General features: G+C 44.0%; 2 pseudogenes; one reads left to right on the top strand and one right to left on the bottom strand.

Annotated features, from left to right (window-relative positions):
* The first annotated feature begins 344 nt into the window (after positions 1-344).
* Positions 345-4,104, top strand: LOC114079489 (SH3 and PX domain-containing protein 2A-like; annotated as a pseudogene).
* Positions 4,105-7,458: 3,354 nt separating this feature from the next.
* LOC114079488 (large ribosomal subunit protein eL19-like) lies at positions 7,459-8,038 on the bottom strand (annotated as a pseudogene).
* Between the last annotated feature and the right edge of the window lie 354 nt (positions 8,039-8,392).

Genomic DNA, 8,392 nt, shown 5'->3' with positions numbered 1-8,392 from the left:
ACTAACTGCTCAACAGGGATCAAACTAGACTTCTGAAATTCATGAGGAATTTTCTAAATTTTTTTTGACTGTGGTCTGCCTTTAGCTCATTATGCACATATGTGAATATACTTTTTTAAATTTAACTATATTTTGTTCACTTTTTTGTTGCAATAGTTCATAAACACTGATTTAAAATATATATATATATATATATATATATATATATATATATATATATATATATATATATATATTTGTTTTCAGGCAGCGCCGCGTGCAGGGCTTGCAGCTGCAGAGCGCTCAGCTTGCTGAGCTGCGGTCATCACTTGAGCAGAGGCGCCAGGACCGACTGCATCCCGCTCATGGGGGCCCCGGCAGCGTGAGACCTGGAGCTCTGCGCCACCCCACCCCCAACACACACAATCATGTCTGTCTGATGTTGCTTCTTTTTCAGAGATTATGGCAGTTCCAAGAGGAAATCAGGTGCTGACACCAATGCCGAGCCCATGATCCTGGAACAGTATGTGGTCATGTCCAACTATAAGAAGCAAGAGAACTCAGAGCGAAGCCTCCAGGCTGGGGAGGTGGAAGAACGAGAGCGATATAAAATCATGCAGATTTTAAAACGTCTTGGTAAGAAGCAGGGTGGAGATTGGCATTCTGTCTTTCCAAGGGGGATACTGAAGCCCAGAAAGTATGGTGGTTTGATAGCACATCTGAGGAGCAGAGCTGGGTCCCTGACACCTACCTAGAGGCCCAGAATGGGACACCTCCAAGATTGGGGAAGTGTCCAAGAGACAAAAGGCCCATCTGTGGCTCCTGGATCACCGGTGGACCCTGGGCAGGATGGTCAACAGGCAGCACAGCTGAGAAGAGAAGTATGTCACCATTCAACCCTATGTCAGGCAAAGCAAGGACGAGATTGGCTTTGAGAAGTGTGTCACCATGGAGGTTATCCAGAAGAATTTGGAGGGCTGGTGGTATATCAGATACCTGGTCAAAGAGGGCTGGGCACCAGCATCCTACCCAAAGAAGGCCAAGGATGACCTGCCAACCTGGAAAAAGAATCTGGCAGGCCCCTTGGAGATCACTGGGAACATCATGGACATCAGCCACCTGTTAAACAAGAAGAGGTCTGGGGACAAGGAGGTGAAGGCCCTGAAGTCTCTTTGCTAAAAAGGAGATTAGCCTTCCCATCCTGTGCAATGCTTCCAATGGCAGTGCCCTCAGTGTCCCCGAGAGGACCGTCTCCAAACTGGCCCAGGGTTCTCCAGCTGTAGCCAGGATTGCCCCACAGAGGGCCCAAATCAGCTCCCCAAACCTAAGGACATGACCTCCACCATGCCAAGAATCCAGCTTGGGGTTTCAGCTGCTGAAGCCACCAGAGCCCCCTTCTGTCGAGGTGGAGTACTACACCATTGCAAAGTTCCAATCATGCATCTCTGAAGTGATCAGCTTCCACTGTGGATTGAATGCAGAGGTCATTGACAAGAACTCAGGCTGGTGGTAAGTGCAGATCTGTGAGAAGGAGGTCTGGGCCCCCGCATCCTACATCAATAAGCAAAAGAAGCCCAACTTGAGCAGCCGCAGGAGCACATTGACAAGGCCCAAGGTCCTGCCACCAGTACCCCTCAGTAAGCCCAAGGAGACCAACAAGAGCCAGGGACCTGTGGGTGCCAACAAGAGCCAGAATTCCCTTTTGAAGCTCAAGTAAGAGGAGCCTGAGTATGATATCCCCACCTTTGGCTTTGACTCTGAGCCAGAGCTGAGTAAGGAGCCCACAGAGGACAGAGGCTCAGGAGACCAGAAGCCTGCCCAGCCCTGTAGACCCTCACATGCCTCCTCCCTGCAGTGGGCCTGCTTCAAGGTGGGCGAGTCTTCAGAAGATGTGGCCCAGAGAATGAGGGCTTTTGGTCATATGGAGAGGACACCCTGTCAACCAGAGGCTCCTCTGGGGACAGTGACTCCCCAGGGGGCTCCTCACTGTCCCTTGCCAAGAAAAACTCCCCCAAGTCAGGCTCCCCCAAGTCATCATCGCTCCTAAAGCTCAAGACAGAGAAGAATGCCCAGGCAGAACTGGGGAAGAACCACTCCTTGGCCTCCTTTTCCTCATCCATCAGCATCAACACCACCTGCTCCTCATCCTCCTCCTCTTCCTCCTTCTTGTCAAAGAACAGGGGTGACCTGAAGCCATGCTTTGTGTAGGATGCAGGCATTCATGGCACTCCCAAGGTTGGGGCCAAGAAGGACACTGATATGAGGGCTGGGCTGACCTCCTGTGCCCAGACCAAGCCATCTGTCCAGCCTAAGCCCTTCCTGAACCTGGCAGAGTCACAGAGTCAAGAGAAGATGGACATCAGAACTTTAGGGTGCCAGCTGAGACCCACAGGCCAGCTCCAGGGGAAGGGGGGGCCCTCAGGGGTCCTAAGAATGAGGATTCAGAGCTTACCCCACACATAGCCCCTGAAGGGTCCAATGAGGGGGGCCAGGAGAGGCTCAGCCAACATCATCACCCTCCCGGCCACCACTCTCCCATGTATCCATAAGATGGAGTGGGAAGGGCCAGCCACCTTCTTTGTGACATGTAGCGCCTACCAGAAGATCCAGGACTCAGAGATCAGTTTCCCTGCCGTCGTGGAGGTGCAGGTGCTGGAGAATCAGGAGAGTGATTGGTGGTATGTGAGGTTTGGGGAGCTGGAAGGCTGGGCCCCTTCCCACTACTTGGTGCCTGATGAGAATGAGCAGCCTAACACCCCTGGAAAAGAGCAGGATGTGCTAAAGAGCAGGCAGAATGAAGGCAAGTCAGACAGCCTGGAGAAGATCAATAGATGGGTGCAGGCACTCAACACTGTCAACCAGAGGGGAAGGACAACATTAAACTCTACAGATGTGGTAACTGAAAGATGGCCTGCCTCCCAGCTATTGCCTGTAAGGTAGGATACATTGAATAGGGAAGGGAATGACCTGGAACCCAGACATGAGAAAGCTGGGACCTACAGTGCAACTTGGTGACTTCATTGATGGACTACATGTCATTTGGGACAGGCCAACTGGAAAACCCCAATTGTGCCTTTGCTGCAAATCTGGAAAAGATGTGGTCATAGGGGGGCCTCCAGCATCCTGCCTGTTTGGCTGTTTTGGTGGCTACCATGTTGCCACCAGAGGTAGCCCTTATTTTGTCTTTATCCATGTTTGTGGTTCATGCTGTTTCCTAGGGATTGCCACCACCCACCATGGCTGGGTGCATGTGAAGACCCCACAAGCCCTGGGACTTGGAATTGTCTCATGAGCTCACATCTCTCCCTGGACCAGGCCACTGTCAGTGTCTGGGAGTTAAAGAAAACACAATTCCCAGGTGCCAGCAAGAACTACCTTCTTAGCTGTCATTGCCCTGGCCTTGAGAAGAGAGTTTGCTCTCCTTGGGGTACCCCATGGAAGACACAATGCTCAAGTTAAGATGGTGGGGAAAGCCATCATGCTCTCCATCATCAGCACAGATGATTTGGGATATTTCTGGGTGAGCAGTTCCTTTGCATGTTTCAGGAGGGGTTTGTTGATTTGGGGTTTACATGTCAGACTTTTGGTTTGAGTTTTATTTTAGGGGTTTTTTGGGCTCCCTGGGGGGTCAGCCTCACATGGGAACAGAAGGAGTGTTGGGTGGGCTTTTCTGTTGTACTCTGTGGAGTGGTGTTTTGTTTTGTATTTGGCTTCCCATTCTCCCCCTAAATAAGCCACGTCATTTTGTTTGGTTTCCACTGTGTGGACTTTGGCTGCACCGCACTTGCCAAAGGGATTTGGGGTTGGGTAAGCCCATGTCCCAGACTTGGCAAAACAGAGAAACTGTCCTTCTGGTTCCTGCCCAACCTTGGTAGGGCAAAACTCTCCCAGGAGGGAGGAAGGTGTTGTTAGGATCCAGACCTTTGGAGAGAAGGCAGCACCCAGGCTGCTGGGTGGTTGCCATTCTGTGTATGTTCTCCCACCAGGGCAGGGCTGAAAGCCTTACAGAGAACTGTGGAGAAACAGTGGTGGCCCCCCACCCTGGGTGGAGGGGACCCCAGCTGGGCCTCTTGGGCCAGACTGGAGAAGACATCACCAGCCACTCCTCTGGACTACTGGCAATGACATGGTTGCTCACGAAGAAGGAGGACCCCTGTGCCTGGATCCAGTCTGGTCTTCCCAGGGGCAGTGCCCCAGTAAAGAGAGAAGCAAGAGAGTGATATTTCCTGCAGGTCTTCTGTCAATTTTGGGTTGTTTTTCCATTGTTGGTATCTCAGAGGGACTCTCCAGAAAGAAGCCCAGCCAGCTTCTCTAAGGACTCACCATATGTTGGGAGTAGATTGCTGCACATGCCTTTGATTTCAGGCAGATCAGGCTTCACAGCCACTGAATGAGCTGCCAGAATCACCAGACAAAGGGCTGTTGTTTCATAAAGAGGAGGGAGGCCCTGCCCTCACCTGCTCCTCCCTAGCAGGCCTTTACCCTCTCACCCCACCCTCCAGGATCCCAGAGGCCTTTCCCAGAGGCCCTTGTCCCTCACCACACACCAATCCTGGCAGCTGTAGCAAACTGCTCAGTGTTCTTCATCAGAGGGCCATGGTGAGATTGTTTTGTTTCCTTTTGTTTTGTTTGTGAGTTTGTTTAAAACCAAAATTAGATATTTTCTTCTGCTGGACAGTATTAAATAGAGCAGGATGTTAAGTTAATCTGCTAGATTGCAGTACTAATGGTAGTGGATTGGTGTCTTCATATTAATATTATTTTTACTTATTTGAACAATAATGAGAAGAAGTGGTTCATTATGTTTTTAATTAATGCACTTTAAGGTGGAATGGAAAGAAACCCAGAGAGCAAAGTGCATTACTTAAAGATGCAGTATATATACTATTAGATACTATTAGAGCTAAATTCCAATTGATATATGAAAATAAGGCCCTGTATGATAACTTTGATCTGAAATCTGGTATCAGTAATCATAGGGTCTAAAAACCACTGCACCGAAACTTAGTAATTCCTACTTATTCCATGCTGACCATAATACAAAGTGCTTAATTCCATTTATCTTATTTATTTCTATAACAACTATGTGTTATGAAGTAGGTATTATTAATCCTATTTCCTAGCAGGCTGATTTATTTTAATAATGTGCTCCAAATTGTAATACCAGTGAGTGGTTCAGTCAGAATTTGAACCCAGCCCCTTCCATTCATTTTAATGTCACAAGATCTAGGGCTTCTAATGAGGAATATATATATATATATATATATATATATATATATATATATATATATATATGTATATGTATATGTATATGTATATGTATATATATTAAAATTTTTAATTTTGACTGCTTATTATATGCCAGGTAATTCTAAGCCTATCCCTTAGTAGATCATTAACACCATATGACAATATAGCTCCATATAGAAGTCTCTCTTGACAGAGGAAGGCAGGTAGGGCTAGAGCAATGGACTTGCCCAGGGCAGAACTAGAGCAGGAGCTGAACAAGCACACAGGCATCTGGCTGCAGAGCCTGCAATCTTCATGGTGCTAGAAGTTCTGCAGGACTGTATAAATGCTCTGGTGTTTACCATCCAACTACTATGGCTCAGCTTCCTTCTATCAATGTGGAAAAGGGACCAGGACAGCAAATTACAGGAGCACTGCATGGGAAACAAGGAAGAGAGATCAGCAGCCCCAGGTGAAGAAGGAGGTCAGATGAGATGATGAAACTGCAAGTGATGCTGGTGAGCACCTATCTGCAAACCACTGCCCAAGGATGTTGGAGAAGGACCAGGTGGCAGGGAAGAGGACTGTGGGATGTGAACATGGCTAGTGGCAAAACTGTCAGACAAGAATCAAGGTGCACAGTTCCACTATCCCAAGATATACAGTACACAATAAGAAATGTTGATATTAACAAGGTAATGATAAAGTGCACTGAGAATTTATTAGGTCAGGTACTGTCCTAAGTACTTTTCATCTCACTCAATAAACTCCAACAAACTCCTTGTTGATCTACAAGGTTATGCATGTACGAACTCAAAATTGGCCATTTAATTAAACGCCATTCCACTTTGGTTTGTAAAAAAAAAAAAAAAATGACACACACTAGGTACAGTGACAAACATTTGTAATCCCAGTGAAGTAGGAGAATCTCAAGTTCAAGGGCAGCATGGGCAATTTAGGGAGAACTCAAAATATAAAGGTCTGGGGATGAGCTCTGTGGTAAAGCACCCCTGGGTTCAGTTCCCAGTACCAAGAAAGAAAGAAAGAAAGAAAGAAAGAAAGAAAGAAAGAAAGAAAGAAAGAAAGAAAGAAAGAAAGAAAGAAAGAAAGAAAGAAAGAAAGAAAGAAAGAAAGAAAGAAAGAAAGAAAGAGAAAGAAAGAAAGACATTTGTCTCTTTTGTCAGGAAACATTAAGTTCTTGCCCTTGAACCAAGGTCCTCTTAAAAAAAAAAAAAATTCAATACATCTCTAGATCTTGCTCAGCTTCAGATTCTTGAACTGCTTTCTGAGTGCAAAAAATATTGTGGCCCAAAGAGGCCATGATGTTCTCTAAGCCTCCTGAGCTCATTATGCACATCACTACATTTTGTGTTTTGGAACTTATAAAGACAGTGTGATGATTTAAATTTCCATTGATTTTTCATTCCCATAATGAAAAAGCAGTCTCTTTTAGTTCATCTTCAACAAAATACAGTTGTCAAACTGATAGAGTTAGCCAGAAGCTACTTCATTTTCTAGAATGGAGCTAAGTGCTTAAGTATAGAAATAGTATTTCTAACCACAATATAAAATCTTTACCATATAAATTATATGTTTCTAAAAAAGAGCTTGACTTAAAAAAAAGAGTTGTCCTCTGTTAAGCATAGCTTTTATTTTCCAAATGACAATTGACAGCTTCATTTTCTAATATTTTCCATATCAGCCAAAGGTTGCCAACTATATTTACATATTGTTTTACTAAGATTTTTGTTTTTGCCAGTTTTTACCAGTGACCATCCTCGGGATGCATCTAAAGTTCTTTCTGAATATTATTGTTTAGTTACATTTCATTATTTAGCTTTTTAAACATGTTTATAGTCTTTCAAGACATGAGTTTCAACAAGAAAATTATACATTTCCAATAAAATTCAATGCTAAAAATTTGAACATTTTATGTAATGGTGAAAGAAGTTCAGAACAGTGTTAAAGATTAAAAAAATTAAAGTATGTGCAACAGAGCAGACATATTTGGAGAGTGATGAACTATTACTGGTTTTAAAACAAGTAACATGACTTCTTTAAAGCTCACAAATCAAAGACCAGATTAATTGTATTTCTTTTATTGTAAAAAGGATGCTTTATAAAACTGTTAACTTTTAAAAATTTGGTACAATATAGTTTTTATTTTTTAAAAAGATAAAGTTGGTTTATAGTCCAAGGAGTATTTATATTATCACCAAGGCCACTATGTAAAAACACAAGAGGGGAGCTTTATTTCTTGGTCTCTTCCTCCTTAGACAGAGTCTTTATGATGTCCACCTCCTTGGACTGGAGCACTCCTCCTAGCACTTGTGTGCCTCCTTGTTCTTATACCTGCAGGTCTTAGCCTGGTCAGCCAGAAGCTTCTTGTCAGCCTTATCTGCCTTCAGCTTGTGGATATCCTCCATGAGGATCCACTTTTTCTTGTTTATATTGCCCTTTTCCTTCAGGTAGAGGCTGTGATACATGTGGTGGTCAATGTTAGATTCATGGTATCTCTGAGCAGCCTACACAGAATCTGAATCCTCTACACCAAGGTGACCTTCTCCTGCATTGGAGCATTAGCTGTACTCTTCTGCTTACATATTCCCACATGCCTGTGCATCTGGGGAGCCAAGGTGTTTTTCTGACATGCAGCCCCAGAATGGATAATCACTGTTTTGTGGATGATCAGCCCATCTTTGATCAGCTTCCAGATCTGCTGATGAGAGTTGGCCTTGGAGATTACATTGGTCTCACTGGGATCCAATCAGACCTTCTTTTAGCCACAGCAGAGGACACTGGAGGTAAGCCTCTTCTGAAGCCTGAGCATCCTTCTGGCTGGGGCTGTAGCTGTGAAAGGAAAGAGCCCAATATAGTTTGAAGCTTTTCATAATATATATATATATATATATATATATATATATATATATATATATATATAATCTAAACATTAAATACTTGTAACATATTACATGTATATAATGTACCCATATATTCACACAATCATCTTCATTTGTTAACAGTGTACAAATGGTTACATAGTACAGAGATCATATTTATTTAAACTTGTTTCTGAAGAGTTCAGTGAATCATTTTAGTTTTTCATTTTTCACATTTTATCAAAACATCCTGAATGCAATGCATGACTCTCTCTGATATATATATATATATATATATATATATA

Source organism: Marmota flaviventris, chromosome 6 (genome assembly GCF_047511675.1).
Source record: "Marmota flaviventris isolate mMarFla1 chromosome 6, mMarFla1.hap1, whole genome shotgun sequence".
Lineage (NCBI taxonomy): Eukaryota > Metazoa > Chordata > Mammalia > Rodentia > Sciuridae > Marmota > Marmota flaviventris.
The sequence above is the reverse complement of the archived record's forward strand: the minus strand, read 5'-3'. Positions and strand labels throughout refer to the sequence as shown.